Source organism: Hipposideros armiger, unplaced genomic scaffold (assembly GCF_001890085.2).
Source record: "Hipposideros armiger isolate ML-2016 unplaced genomic scaffold, ASM189008v1 scaffold_338, whole genome shotgun sequence".
Classification (NCBI taxonomy): Eukaryota; Metazoa; Chordata; class Mammalia; order Chiroptera; family Hipposideridae; genus Hipposideros; species Hipposideros armiger.
The window spans coordinates 509,104-526,000 of record NW_017731688.1 but is presented as its reverse complement, the minus strand read 5'-3'; the positions used below and the strand labels follow the sequence as shown (position 1 = coordinate 526,000).

Below are 16,897 nucleotides of genomic sequence, written 5' to 3'. Positions count from 1 at the left end.
AGAGAGAGAGAGAGAGAGAGAGAGAGAGAGAGAGAGAGAGACATGAATTGAACTATATGAACAAATAGTGGTCTCCTTTTCAAAGTGTAAGTGGCACTACATGAAATTAAGTTCCTTGTTTCAAATTTCAAATTTGCAATTTAATTCACCTCAAGATCCTTTAGACTTTCAACCTAATAAACCATGACAATGATATAAAATATGAAGTCCACTCATACTTGCTGACATTTTCCTCTTGCTTCACCCCCGATATTGATCTCAGAAAAACAGGGCATCTCAATGACTTTCAAGAAGGTACATTCTTATATCAGGTCTCCAAAATGACCCTGCCCTCTGCATTCAAAGGCATGAGAAAAGATGAACATAAAACTTAGTGGAAGAAATGAAACAGAAGTGAAGGAAGTGGATCTGGAAAGAGATGAATATTTCTTTAAAGAAATAAAGAAGACACATACATGTATATTTAGAAAGTCCCTTGTTATCTAAAATCTGTTAAAACATTTCTTGAGTTGCATAAATAAGCCCCACCCTACACAGTAAATAAACGGAGCCAGCACAAACAAAAAAAGCCATGATTTAGAAAGGCAATACCTGGAGAACACCCACGGAGGCTAGAAATGTTTTAAAAAGGAATGCAGTGTGTAGGAGATGGCCTGATGAGAAGTTAAAGATCTTGCTGCCTCCTCTTTCTGCCTTAGATTTTCAATGTGCAGAGATTAATGAGAACAGACTAGTTTATTCCATCTGCATATTTTTTTAGTCACAATTCTACAAGGCTTGAAATCAAGAAGGGTGAATTGATCACAACTCGTTATAATTATCATTACTCTACCTATGTCGTTTAATTTTAGGCTGAATTTACATGCCATGATTTCCTGCTCATCACTCTGGTTGCATATATTTATTGTATCACCTTCTTTAGTGCCCCCAAATTCACCATTAACCATCACTTTGTTCTTAAACGTTTTTGAAATACAAAATTTATTAATTTTAAATATCAACACTCTGAGAGGGCTATTAGTTAGCTGGTAAATAAGAGAAATGTGTCTGAGGAGAGGAGCTAGGTGAAATGAAGCAAAAGCCAGATTTTGTTAAAAAGAAAGTGAAAGATCAAAATTTAAATCCACAAATCCACTTAAGACTAGTACAAATAAAAGTGGAGTGTATGTTGCAAGGCTTGGTAATTCACATGCTTCTTAGGACCAGGCACTTCTAACCCTGACTTTTCAATATCCACTGACTTGAGAGCAAAGCTCCATCAGGTATTTCATTCTCCTCCAAGTCCTTTCACTCCTCCTCTGCCTCTTACCCTCCTCCTTCCTCCATTCTGCAGGGCTCTGTGGAAACGGAGGATGCGTGTGTGTGACTGGATCCAAGGTTCAACTAAATATTCAAATTATTTCCCATGTATTGTGTGCTTGCCTGTTCTAAGCATTCTCTTTATACATTTTTTTTTCATTTTGTCCTGAGAGCGATCCTGGGTGGTAGGTATTATCTCCCTTTTATCGACAAGAGGAGAGAAACAGGTTAAACTCCCTGACTTGCTGAAGCTAAACATTTAATAAGTGGTGGTCCTGAGGTTTGAACCCTGATCACTTGCCCACTAAAGTTCATGTTTTTTTTGTTTTAATGTGGGGTTCCATGAAATTATTATGATCAATATCCTTCTCTGATTTGAAGATTATCCTTCAGTTAATATTACACATCGCATCTTTGCCACTGTCATCTACCACCCTCCAAAAACTGCTGTAGGCTTCTTATTGGGCTAGTTTGATTTTTTTTCCCTTTCCTGGCTTATTTCTTATTTATATTTATTGCTTTATTATGAAAAGAAGCTAAATTAAGATAAAATATCAGGATCACAACCATCCTAGGAGGAAAAAAAATGTAGGCGTTACAATGCCATAAGCATTCAAAGACCTATTTAACATATCAAAAGAACAACCTCTGGACACTGAAGTAGCTAAGCTATTCTTTTAAAGAAATTATGAAGAATGAAAGGAAGAAAATATTTATCAGAAGTACAGGAAAAACTGACTTGCTATGCATTAAAATGGTAATGTAATACTAAGATGCCCTGCTATACAAAGCCATTTTTCAGTCAGCTGCTTTTTGTCATGTTCAGATTTTCTTTTAAATCAATAGCACTTGCTCTACTCTCTTCAACTGAAGACATTTGCATTCCAGTAAAACACACACAAACACAAAATGGGGGTGGAAATGAGTCAGCCATTTCCTGTCCCAAGATTCAAACCTACTTTGCTTTTCTGAAAACATGATTCAAGCTATCCAACAATAATTTAATTGACTGTTCTGTAAATTACAAGGCTGACCACCACATAAACACCAGACAAGTGCACATGGGTATTCAATAGTCAGTTATCATTTTTCTGATAATCTTCAGAACTTCCTACTGATATAATTATAAAGCATCATATTACATAGTACGGTAATTGAAAAGTGAGTCTGTTTTCTATGCAAACTTCAACCTCTGTCATTTTTATACATAATATATATTATAAATTTATGGCTCATCTGTATAGATGAAAGTGGTCAGCACAAGATATCTAAAATATAACAATGCATCTAACAAGAGTGTTCATAATACCCTCTGTTTTTAAGGGATAGAATCCTGATGTAATGATAACTGATTGAATGATGGATTCGAGGGGGTCAATGGCAAGCAGAGAGAGATCAGTGTGCTGCAGGCCCTCTCTTTTGCGCTTTTCTGTTTGCTCTGTTGACAGCAGATGTGGACAAAAATATTGAAGATGAGTTTATCTTATCCATGGATGACACACAATTGAGATAATAGACAATAGAATGGATGATAGAATCACCATGCAAAATATGACATGTTCATGTGACAGCCTCACTCTAACAAGAGGAAAAATTGGGATGACAGCACTGTTTTGCTTCTTGGTTAAAGAGGACATAATTTTAAAATGGGGAATGCATGGTGAATAACATGGGTTAAAAGCAATACATGAAAAAGCCTTGAAAGTATTGAATTTATTTGTAAGCTCATTATTTATCACCAATGTATATAGCTACCAGAGAAAGCTAATAAGGTTTTGAGTTGCATTAAGAGAATTAAATTATCTAGGATGAAGTAGATGACAGGCCTAATTTAAATCTCCACTCGGTTCTGGTCAGATCACATTTTAAATATTAGGCTGATTTTAAATGATGCACTTCTAGTGATATAGGCAAAGTGGAGCTTATTAGGGGATTAAGAATGAATGTGGAGGGACTAACTGGAAGGCATATTTGACATCTAGATATTTAGCCTGGAAAGAAGGAAATCAATGGTGAGACAAGGACCTGATAGATGTCTTGAAACATTTAAATAGTTGTCATTTTAAAATTTGCCACCAATAGTAATAAGATATTGAACAAGAATCCTAGAATACAAATTTCTAGGGTCCTCAATAGAGAAAATATCATTCTAATAGACAAATCGGAGAAAAGGTAGATATCCCAAGGAAATAATTCATGCACCAACACTAGTGTTGGGTATATTTTAAAAACTTAATTAAAGGTGTATTTATAAGCATGCCTTATGTCCCAAGCATTATGTTAAGCCCTGCAGATATGGTAGAGAACACAATAGACAATGTCACTGCTGCCACACAATCACTCACATAGATCACTTCCAGTCTAGTTGGATAGACACTAAATAAAACATTGGGCATTGTGATTATTTGCAATGAAAGAATACAGAGAATTTATAATTATTAATATAGAGTTGCGACTATAGAGAATTTAGAGTAGAGGGTTAGGGAAAGCTCTTTTTAGAAACTGACCTTTCAGGACAGGGCTTGAATGATGAATATGAGTTAGCCAAATGAAGAACGAGGAAAGATGGAGGCAAGGGAGAACATTCTAGGTGAGTGAAAAATGAGTGCAAGGTCTTTCCTGAATCAGCAAAGAGCTTGACGTATTCAGAACCTGGCAGAAGGCCAGTGTAGCTGGGACCTAGTAGGTATTGGGAGGAGAGGTCGACTGGACACATAGGGCAGTAAGCTTGGAAAACTTTGTTCTGGAATAGAGCTTTTATCTAATGGCAATGGCAAACTATTGAAGAGTTTTAACTGGGAAGTAGCATAATCATTTTTTGTGTTAAAAATTCACTCTGGCTACCCTATAGAAAATGAATGGGAGGCGAAAAGAGAAAGGAGAAAAGAGAAAGATTAGATGGAGAGATGGCAAAGAGATGATTTGAAGTGACTTGAAGTATGGTGATGGACCTGGAGATAAAAGAAGAGGAAAACTGAAGAAAATCTAATGGGGTGCAATCAACAAGACCTAGTGCTCTACCATTAACCAGAGTGTGGAGAGGGAGAGGGTCACTGGAGATTCCCAAAACTCAGGAATGAGCACCTACACAGATGAAAATTCCATTTCCTGAGAAAGACAGTGGAAAACAATCTATTTGTTGTGTAGAAGATTGAAGGGTCAGTTTTGAACATGTTAATTTTGATCTTAGAATCTCGTTGACCTCTATGAGATATCTACCTGTGATACAACAAAACCATGTTAGGCAGGTGATTAGATATTTGAGCCTGGTCAATCATTAGACTTGCTGCTGCAGAAACACCAGGAACTTTTTATTGTCTGGCTCCACCCCAGGCCTAATATATTAGAATCTCCAAGAGAACATAGCCAATTTAATACCCTAAGGTTAAATGCAGTGAAAAGAATTCAGTCATTACTGGATAGTTGTACTAGTTAGCCTTTAAGGTACTTGACAACTTTGAGTGCCTACAAATTTATGACTAGAAAGATGGCCAGACCAAGTATTAAATCTATTACTACTTTCTAGGAGTAAATATGCTGGACAAGTCATGAAACACCCCTGGGGGAAAAAAGCCATACCTAGATCCCTTTATTTACATTACCACTGTTTGTGTCATATGATGCTCCCACACTGGCCATGAACTAATTGATCCAGGAACCAGTCCCTAGCCAAACTCAACCTCCTAATTGTTCCAGGGGTCCATGAGATGACCTTTCTTAAGAATCCAGCCCAACTGTTGCACCATTTTGGATGGTAACTAATTTACCAAACCAGATTTTCTCCTTAGCCAGAGGAAAGGGGAGTTGAAAAAGTAAACTAGAAAAACAAAAACATATGAATAAGTAGAAACAAAAAAGTTAAGAGAGAATCAGGCAGAGAGAGACGTAAAGAGAAACAGAAGCAGAGTCACAACTATGACAATTAGTAGAACAAAGCTCAAGAGATACCTGTTTCTGATCAGATGACAATGTGGCTGAATACCCCTATTCATTACAGTTCATTTATTCAACAAGTATTTATTGAGCATCTGCTATGTGCCAGGCATAGATTCTAGGTGGTGGGCCTACTCAAATGAACAAAACTTTTGTCATGGACACCTCATTCTAGGTACATCATGATGAGTGTTATGGAAAAAAATAAGGCAGTGTGTAAAGACATAGATAATGATGATAGAAGGGGCAATTACCAGGAAAGGAAGGCTTATCTTAGGAGGTAACGGTAGCTGAGCCACCTGTGAGAACCCTGGGTAAAGAGCATTCAAGGCAGAGCAAATGTAAAGAACAAATGCTCTGAAATGGAAGTCTGTTTGGCATGTTTAAGAACAGCAAATACGTCCACGATGTTGGACACCAATGAACAAGGGAGAGTGTGAAAGGAGATGGGAATGCAGCTCATTCAGGGACTTGTAATCCACGGTTGAAGTTTTAATTTTATTCTGAGTGTTACAGGAAGCCATTGAGGATTTTGATCAAGGAGATGGTATGATCACATTTGTGAGTTAGAGGAATTACTCTGGCTTCCATATGGAAACTAGATTGTAGAGGACCAATAACAGAAGCAGGGAGGGAGACCAGTTAGAAGGTGACATCAGCAGCCCATACAAGAAAGAATAGTGGCTTGCACAAGGTAGTAACAGTGGAAGATATGGGAGGTAGTCAGATAAGGGATTCATTTTGAAATTAGAGCTAACAAGCGTAGGCAACAGGTTGGGTAACGGCTTGGGGTCAGGATTACGCAAAGGTTTTTGTTCTCAACAGCTGAATACATTTTATTGAGATAGAGAAAACCAGAAAAAGAGCCATTGGGTTTGGCTTTGGATATATTAAATTTGAGAAGTCTAATAACATCCAAGTGAAGAAAATGGTAGCTGGTTGGAAAAGGGAGTCCGAAGTTCAGGAGATATTAGGACTCCAGATACAAATTTGGGAGTCATAGCACAGTCCCGACAGTGTGCCTGTTGGTTTTTTCTGCTCTATGTCTTCCCCTGTGTACCTTTATATAAAATCCTCATTACAGGAGGTAACCTGAATATGTCTTTGTTTCCCGAAAACTGCTGGAGACATAAGTACCATAGTAACTGAAAGAGGCCAAACCACTTTGGCCTCTGTACCCAATAACACCTCACAACCTAATAAGAGAGGAGAATAAAGGAATCTTGCTAATTTGTTTTTATTTTGTTTTGTTTGACTAAGCAGTTACTCCCTGGATCTTTCATGAAGCCCTCATTGGGGTCTTTTTGTCAGTGATTTTTTTCAGAACTCATAATCACACCTGTTGCTGCTCTGCTTTTACAGCAAACCTTTCTTTTTACATTCAATAATTGCATGTTCCACTGAAATTTGAAGAATTATGCATTTCAGAGCAATTGTATTATTGTATTTAGTATCTCAACAACATTTCCTTTGCTAATTCATCTTTTTTATGGAAGCTTCTTAATGTGCTCATAATGTACCATATGTTACCATTGCTTAATTTTCTCTTGAAATATTTATTTCTAGTTCTTAGAGACAGGTAGATGAAACAAAACATGTGGATTTAGCTTTCTCTTTTCTTTTATCAGAAGCAGGAGACTTACCTAGGTCTTTACTAGTTATAAACGAGGACCTAGGTGGCCATAATGACACTCTGATAGCCTCTTAAAAGAATTACTGTGCTTTCTCAAGCCTTTAACCCATGACCAAAAATGATTATCAATGAACGACCATCTTGGAGGGCCTGACAGTAGTAAGGTTATAAAATGTGCAATATGACTATCTTTCATAAATGTTAGGATCCCACATTCTTATGATATTTGAGAACTAAATATAATGAAAATCATGAGCCTCTGGGGCCTTGCTTTTAAGATTTCCCTTTAAAAAATAATGCTATTATTCTCCGAGGACATGAGAACAGTATTACTTTATTTAGTTAAACTAACCCTAAATAGAACAGAGGAAATCATTAAATGAGCAGACATATATCTTTCATCGTTGCCCATTCATGCCAAACCTGATATATCTTGAAAGCACAAGGTGACTTACAATAGGGAAAATATCTTCAAAATGATTACATTTATCTTCAGGGAGTGATGCTTGATGGTCTCAATTATTACCCTGGAATAAACTACAATGCTGATGATTGCATTATTTATGGCAGTCTTATGAACAAGCAAATGTGGTGCTTTATAGCTGCACAGGAAGGAAGTTGACTGAAAGTAGCTATTTATGTGTCCGTTTATATCCCACCTCCCTGAAAAGGCCCCAAATCTAGAGAGAATAGAGAGTGGAAAATTTCACTCTCGATTTAGACATCTCTCAAGACTCCAGAGGAAGCTGTTCAGCTGGCCTCTCCTGTAGCTGAAACCAAGCCGGATGACTGTGTGAGGGACCACTGGGCCCAGAGCCCAAGCACTAGACTGGAACATGAGCTACTGGATTGGACATGCTCTGCCTTATGTCAGGAACATTTTGGTGTGAGAAATAAAAGAAGCCTTTCCTGGAATTTATGTTGGTCAACATTCTGATACACTTAGATATTCTTTTAGCAGTTCCAATTTTGGAGGGAAATTCTGGGGAAATGCCAGAATCTGAACTAGTATTCTTAGTTGTTATTTCAACAGCTGTTATATATACAGCTAATAGCCATTTGATTGGATTTCTCAGAACTGCTCCCGACCAAAAGCAAGGAGGCACCACTTTACATTAAATCTGTCCCAAATTCTACTTTGCTTAAGCCAAGGGGAAAAAAATGGCAATCATCTGACAGTATTGGCAAGAGTCATTAGGGATTCTGGAAAATCTCTTCAAGGAAAATGTGTGAGGAAGCGTCATTATTTTGGGAAATCTGAATTTCCAGACAGATTCTGAGACATCTCTAATTATCCCTTCTTCAACCACCTATTTTACTCTTGATGACAGTAAGTTTTAAATAGATAAAGTATCTTACTGAAAGTCACGTTATTAAGTTGTAGACTGAGACTAGATCTAGCAAATTGGCAGACATATGGTCCTTGAGAACACACAGCTTGCCAGCCATGAGCTCAATACTTCAAACAACCCGAAACAGTACCTGAACAGTACCTTTCATGACGGGCGGTGTGTACACGCTCTGCTTCCTTTGCTTAGGGGATGCATTTTGTGACTGTGGACCAAAAGAAAAAAGTAAAAGTTTTATATTTGGATAAAAAGATAATGCCGTCAGCTCTGTGAGGGAAATTAACATTGTGTTATATTTCAAAGAGCTTTCTGATTTTCCCCATCACAAAATAGAACTCTAATCAATGAGTAAGTATATTCATGTCCACTGATAGTACAGTATTAAGAGATATAGAAAGCTATGGGGTATATTTTATCATAAAACTCTTCATCCATTGCAGTCTTGAAATCACTCTTTATTTTTTCACCTAGTAATATTATTTTGTTTTTAAAAGACAGAGAAAAAGAGACACCAATCCTTACCATTTGAAAGAAAAGCATAAGGACCAGGGCAACATATATCAAAAAAACTATGCCCATGAGACAATGATCCTGCTCTTAGGATTGGATAATCTGAATATAACTTTTGACTCCCCCAAAACTTAACTACAGTTGGCCCTTCACATCAGCAGATTCAACCAACTATGTAAGGAAAAAAATATTTTTGATCCATGGTTGAGAATCTGGTTGATTTTGAGAAGCAATCACTTCCAGGATTTCTTATGTATTTATTTTCATACATATATTCAAAAGTCAAGTAGGAAATTAATTCTACAGAGTGTTTAGTAACATAGTAGTAAACTTAAGTAATAAAACTACTTTATATTTATGTAAGAGTTTATTTTCCAAAGCATTTTCAAACAATCTCATTAAGTTTTTAGAATTCTATTATTTTTTTTTTCTACATTTTCTTGAGTGTTGCTATATGCCTACTAATGCAGCCATGAGAATTGACTCCTAAGTCTGCATATATTGTATTCAATATCTGTTCTATTTCTGGGTTCAAGTTCACTTGCTTCCTTGTAGTCTATGTATTCTATATTATCAGCTCCCCTAACCTCCCTGGTTTTAACTTTCTATCTGAACTCTTACATGTATATGTGGAGACTCTGGCCTCACATTCTGCTCTTGTTTCCACACACCAGAAAACCCTTTAGAGGTACCTGTCCCTCATCTTTTTGATCTGGTATACCAACATTAACTCATCATACATAAGCAAGCACTAAATTGGAATTATCAATATTATTCCTTGCCACTAAAAACAATGGTTTATTTTATAACTTTTTTCAGAGGGTGTCATTCCATAGGTAGAGAATCAAGGTAACCTAGAGGGAGAAATTTAATGGCACATTTTACTCTTTGTTCAGTCAGGAAAAGCAAACTAGTTTTGACATCACAGTTATATTGATATATTTTGCATCACATCAAATCAAACTAATTGTATTTTTAATTGATTAAAATAAAAATATAAGAAAACTTACTTCTGCTTGTGTGTTTGTCACTTTCTTGTCTTCTATTTCTGCAAGAGAAGTAGGTGTAATGTATTAGAAAGGTGATACTTTCTTATATATGCATATTAGCACTTTTAATAACACATATCAAAATGATTTCATAATTGCCTATGTTTATATAGCATCTATGGCTTGGTCTAATGGCTGATAACGAAGGGGAGCAGAAGGGGGTGGTTTTCTTCTGAGATAACCTTCTCATAAAGGTTTTTAAAAAGGCAACTTCCAGAGGAAGACCTGGATGGTAAATTTTGGTTAATTTCAGTCCAATTCAGCTCTGAATACAGTAGCTGCTACTCACTCCCTACTTACAAACTCCATGGCAGGCAGCCATGCACATACTTCAGAAGAAGCTTGCACACAATTTGTGGGAGCCAGGGTGAGGGTGAGTAAAAAGTCCTCTAAAATATCAGGGATTTGTGCTCTGATTGTTGCTTCTGATCTCAGAGGTGCAGACAAAAAATCCTTTCTGAAATTCCAAATTGCGATTTTCCAGCAGTCCAGAGAGGGGGCTAGAGAAATGGTTCTTAGGACTGTTTGCCACCAACCTCACAGTGCTAAGGCATGGACAACTTCCTTTCTCATGGACTTTATTACCACTGTTTACTGACTATAGCCTCTGTAAATTTTTCTCAAATTTGCCATTAAGCAGAGCAAACTTCCTTTTCCACTCAGTCCTATCACTCTGATTCTGAGACAGCATTGTTGCACCTCTTCCCATTGTGACAAGTCCTTTCTCCTTAGGCTGAAATGACTTTCAGGTGATTCAAATGGTCAGTGGCCATTTTCCCTCCCTTCATTTTTCTCTTTTTCCCCTTTTATGAGCCAGACATTAAAGTCTATAAAATTCAAAAGCAAATGCATATCAGAAGAAATTAGATCATGACTGTGCATGTTCAGGGAAAGATACAAACTCAGAAAAGACCTAAGAAAACCTTACATTTACACCTCAGACTAATCCTCCAGACAGAAACAGCCTACAACAATAAAACAAACAAACAAACAAACAAACAACAACAACAACAAAAATCCCAGTAAACTCTGGAAAAGTGGGAGAATCTGACTTCTGGGTTGCCAAATTATTAGATTCAAATGTCCAGTTCTTAATAAAAAATCACAAGCATACAAAAAAAACAATAAAGTATTGCTCATTCAAGGGAAAAATAAATAAATAAATAAACAGAAACTGTGTCTGAAAAAGCACTGATGGCAGATCTACTAGAAAAAAAGTTTAAAATAACTGTCATAAAAGTGTCAAAGAACTAAAGGAAGATGTGGAGAAAGTCAAGAAAATGACATATGAACAAAAATGAAAAGATACAAAATCTAGAAAGAGGCCAAAAATATTTTGGAGTACAATAACTGAAATGAAAAGTTCACAAGAGAGATTAAAAGGCAGATTTGAGTGGGAAGAAGAAAAAGTTATCAAAATTGAAGATAGAGTAATAGAAATTAGTGAGTCTGAGCAATGGAAAACGATTGAAGAAAAGTGAACACAGCATAAGGAACATGTGGGCGACCACTGAGTGGACCAACATACACATTATGGGAGTCGCAGAATGAGAGGAAAGAGAAAAGGAAACAGAGAGAATATTTGAAGAAATAATGTCTGAAAACTTCCCAAATTTGATGAAAGGCATGATATAAACTTCAAGAAACTCAGTAAACTCCAAATAAGATGAACTCAAAAAGACTCACACTGAAATGCATTATAGTCAGACTTTCTAACGCCAAAAACAAAGAAAGAACTAGAAAGCAGCAAGAGATAGGTAACCCATCACATACAAGGAATCCTCAACATAATTATCAGCTCATTTCTCACCAGAAGCTTTCCAGACCAGAAGGTAATGGGCCAATAAATGAGCCAATACATTCAAAGTGATAAAAGAAAAAACTGTCCACCAAGAGTCCTCTATTCGACAAAATTGTTCTTCAAAAATGAGGGAGAAATTGACATTCCCAGGTAACCAAAAGTTGAGGGAGTTTGTTACAGGTAGACCTGCCTTGCAAGAAATGTTTTAGGGCAGCGGTTCTCAACCTGTGGGTCGCGACCCCTTTGGGGGTCGAACAACCCTTTCACAGGAATCGCCAGGTACTCGTATGTGGGCATATATGCATGTGGGCCTGGAGACGGATAGAGGAGCCGTGTCTTGGTTCCTAAGACCATAGAAAATATGTGTTTTCCGATGGTCTTAGGTGACCCCTGTGAAAGGTTGAGAACCGCTGCTCTAGGGAGTCCGACATAAATTGAAAGACACTAGACAGTAACTTGAAGCTATATGAAAACTAAAACTCTCAATAACGGTAAATACATGGGAAATGATAAAAGTTAGTATTATTATATCAACAGTTTATAACTCAACTTTTTAATTTTTAAGTGATTTAAGAAAAAATACATTTTAAAATAGTCTAAAAGTGGGGTGGCTGATTAGCTCAGTTGGTTAGAGCACAGTGCTCATGATTGTTTGATGCAAGGTTGCCTGTTTGATTCCCACAGGGGCCACTGATTTGCATCCTCCACAACTAGATTGAAACAACTATTTGACTTGGACACTGTTCCCCAATAAAATTAAAGAAAAAAAAGTCTAAAAGCTAGTATCTTTTTCTTATTATTAAAATTTATTGTGGAGACAATGGCTAGTAAAATTACATAGGTTTCAAGTGTACAATTCTGTAATACATTATCTATATATCACATTATGTGTTCACTCAGAGTCAGTTTTCCTTCAATCACCATATATTTGATCCTGTTTACCCTCATCTACTACTCCCCTCCCCCCTTACCCTCTGGTAACCACTAAACTCTTGTCTGTGTCTATAAGTTTTTATTTCTAAAAGCTAGTATTATTGTAACTTTGGTTGTAATTCCACATTTTCTATTCTACATAATTTAAGAGACTAATGAATTTAAAGATTATTAGTTTATATTTTGTGGCACAATGTATAAGAATTTAATTTTGTGATATCAATAACAAAAAGATGTGGGAACAGAGCTGTAAAGGAGCAAAGTGTTTCTATGGTATTCAAGTTGAACTAGAATAAATTCAAATTAGGATGTTATAACATTAGGGTGTTAAATGTAATCCTCATAATAACTACAAAGGAAATAGTTATTATATATATATATATGAATGTATGTGTGTATATGTATATATATATATATATATATATATATATAAATGAGAAAAATATTTGAACAATTAACTACAAATAAATTAACTAAACACAAAAGAAGACAGTAATGCAGGAAATGAAGTATGAAAAGGGTAAAAGCCATATAGAAAACAAATAGCAAAATGACAGAAATCTTTTCTTATCAGTAATCACTTTAAAATGAATAAATTAAAATCTTTAAAAGACAAAGACTACCAGAATGGATAAAAACACATGATCAAACTGTGTGCTATTTTCAGATCCAAATATACAAATACGATGAAAGTGAAAGGATAAAAAAATATATTCCATGAAAATAGAAATCAAAGGAAAGGGTGGTTATACTAATATCAGACAAAATAGATTTTAAATGAAAAAGAAGTTAGACAAAGAAGGACGTTATATGTTTAAAAAAGTTTCAATACAGAAGGAAGATATAAACATTATAAACTTTACACACCTCCTAACAAACCTTCAAAACATTGAAGCAAAAACTGACAGAATTAAAAAGAGAAGTAGTTCTATAATAATTGTTGGAGACTTTAATATGCCACACAATAATGGTAGAACAACCAGAAAAAAGATAACCAAGAAAAGAAAAGATGTAAAAATCAGAGTAAATCAAATAGATCTAATAGACAGATTCAGAATATCTATGCAATAACAATAGCATATATGTTCTCAAGCGCATATACGATATTTTCCAGGATAAACTATATATTAAGCCACAAATTAATCTCAATAGATTTTAAAAGATAAGTGTCATAAAAATATCTTCTCCAGCCACAATAAGGTGACATTAGAAATCAATAACAGCAGTAAAGCTGGAAAATTCAGAAATTTTTGGAAATCAAAAAACACGCTCTTAAACAACCAATGGATCAAAGAGTAAATCATAAAGACAGTATACCAAAACAAGGGATACAGCAAACGCAGTGTTAAGATGAAAATTTGTAGCTATAATCTTTCACATTAAAAAATTAAAAATATTTAAAATCAGCCACCTGACTTTACAACTTAAGAAAGTAGAAAAAAAACAACAACCTAAATCCATTTGGACCAGGACTTATACCATCAGCTCCCCTTTTTCTCAGGCCCTCAGATTTGAGTTGGAGTTACACCATTGGCTTTCCTGGGCCTCTAGCTTACAGATGACAGACAGATTGTGGGACTTCTCAGCTGCTATAATCATGTGAGCCAATCCCTCATAATGAATCTCTATATACCTCTATATACCCTATTGACTCTGTTTCTCTAAAGAACACTGACTAATGTAATCATCAAAATGAGGAAAGTCTAAGAAACTGTCCTAGACAAAAAGAGCCTAAGAGACATGACAACTAAATGTAATAGGGTATCCAGGATGAGACCCTGAAACAGAAAATTAATGTTAGGTAAAAACTAAGGAAATCTGAGTAAACTATGAATTTCAGTTCATAATAATATATCAATATTGGGTCATTAATTGTAACAATGTAACACTTTAATGACTAATGTAAAATGTTAATAATAGGGGAAGCTATGTGTCAAAAGGAGGATAAATGGGAACTCAATATGCCCAATGTTGAATTTTTCTGTAAATTTAAAACTCTTCTTAAAAAATGTCTACCAATAAAAACTTAAGCAAAAAGAATAAAAAGGAAAAGATAAAAGGAAAAAACATAAAACACAAATATCACCCTATGAATATGTTTTGGTATTACTGTCAGGATTCTGTATCTGATTTGAATAACACCAGATAGTCATTACTAAAAAGTAGGTAATGTAACTGAAAGAAGTTCATAAAAAGTACATAATTTTAAAGACTGTTATACAGGGTTAATTAAAGAGATGGAGGGGGAAAGGTAAGTTTAAGATTATGAAGAGAAAATTTTAATGTTCAATTAAAGTTGTTGAAAGATGATGTAAGCAAGGGTATGTTAATGGAAAAATGAGGAGTGACAATGATTCGTGACAAGTCCAGTGATGATGAGAGCTCTGATTCATTTACTGATTAAATGTCAAGAGAGAAAAGACAAAGTATAAAAGAAAATGCTAGTAGTATCTATTTGGTTATACATATCTCCTAGTTTGCTTGTTCCTCATACCCAGGATACTCCTTCCCTAATACCAAATACCACTATCCCTCCATTCTGCTCAAATGGCATCTCCTCTGAGAAATCTTTCCGAATTCATGTCTCCCCTATTTCTGATTAGAAGTTATCTTCCTCCATCCAATACCCACAGCACTTTCTCCAAGCCCACCTCATAGTATTCATCATTATATACCCTGTACTATGGTCACTAGTGTTTTATCTCCTTAGATAAACTGTAAAGGAATGGGGATTAGCTCCCATGTTTGATTTTTCCACAGCTCTTCTCACAATAGCATAGTGGCACATAATAACAGATTGTTAAAAACTATATTTTAAAGCTTATGTTTTGTAAAACAAGACCTTCTGTTCACCATTTCTCTATATTACAAAATACAATAGTAGTGCAATTACTTTCTCATATTAGGTGCTGAATAAATAGTTCTAACAAATAAGTTTTTGATTTTCAAACTTGTTAAACAGAGATAATAACTTCTATTGCTTTAAATCAGCTTGCAAAGTCCAAGGCAATGGTACAGAGACTCTAATTCTTATAAATCTTGCCCAAGTAATTCAAAAGGTAATCTTGGAGGAAAAACAAGAATATATGATCTTTCTTTGATGGTTTCTAGAGATTGGGAAGATATCTAGGTCAAGGACAATATATATCATAAGAGAAATTAAAAATAAATGGTAGATAAAATTTAATATACTACTTTATATACTATATCAGCTCAGACAATAACTAAAACCACAGAAATGCATGATTTATTCAAGATATTGGCTTCAGAAGAGCACTGACCCATATATAGAATGCTTTCATAAGGAGAGATCCAATTTCTCAGAATAAACCCAATACAGACTTTTGATGAATTTAGATAACAGAGAGCCATTTCAAACTTTATTTCAGGCAGTTATTTTGGAAACGTGAGGGGGAAAGTCAGTTTAGAGGAAATTGGAGTACTTCCAATAAAAAGAGTGTTGTAAGTTCATGCTTTGAAGATTCCTCTGCTCAAAAGCAATAACAGTGACAGATTAAATATAAAAAATGATAACTAAAATAATATAACCATGGTCAAAAATTAGCCAAACATCTTTGTACCATAAACATAAGACAAGCAAAATGCAATAAGCAGGTAAAAAAAACCATGGGCTCGAAACACTTTAGCTCTAGAAACAGGCAGAGATAGCCGAGAGCTCTTATCCTGAATAAAACGATTGACTTCATGTGAAGGGAGGGACAGAAGCCACGCTTGCTGACTGGACGTAGAAGCAGGGGTCTCTCACCTATGCTGAGGAAAAGCACTGATCTGTCTATACAGGGAAGCAGGACAAAGCAGACAACTTGGAAGAAGCCATCATGGGCTCAGTGATTATATCTCTTCTATTTCTAATATAAACATGAAACAGTAGTCTTGAGGTCCAAAATAAGATCTGATTCTAGATTAAAAGTCTGTGGTATTGAATAGAGAAAGACTCAAGAACATTAACAAGGAAAAGTGAGCACAGTTGGTGGTGGGGTGGGGGAGTTCTCACAATGAATTGAAAATCAAAACCACAAAACATAAGAAGAAAAAGAACATTTAAAAATGCCTTCCAGAAAAGCAATTGGAAGATGAATTTCCTCCAGATGAAATGAAAACTTCAGAGAAACGTAAAAATGTTCTTATGATAAGTATATTTGGGACCCACAAAGAGACAAAGAAGAAAGTATATCCATTTAAAAAATGGCAAAATGTTGAAACAAAAGTAAGTTAAAGTAAAACAAGAACAGGTGAATATAAAAAGAAACAATTAGAAATACAAAATTTAATCATGAAAATAAAATACTCAAAATCTCTAGACTGGGCTAAGTGTGGCTTAATAAACCTTGGGTATAATGTATAATTATATATAAACATAAGGAAACTC

At 35.3% G+C, this 16,897-nt stretch overlaps 1 long non-coding RNA gene across 2 annotated transcripts in view; it reads right to left on the bottom strand.

Moving 5' to 3' along the window:
- LOC109392599 (uncharacterized) overlaps positions 1 to 9,775 on the bottom strand; it is a 53,224-nt gene extending 43,449 nt beyond the window's left edge. For both annotated transcript variants that reach the window (XR_002126090.1, XR_002126089.1), the window contains exons 1-2: positions 9,735 to 9,775; positions 8,359 to 8,419 (exon numbers count right to left, since the gene is read on the bottom strand). This is a non-coding gene — a long non-coding RNA (uncharacterized LOC109392599). The remainder of the gene's footprint in view (positions 1 to 8,358; positions 8,420 to 9,734) is intronic.
- Between the last annotated feature and the right edge of the window lie 7,122 nt (positions 9,776 to 16,897).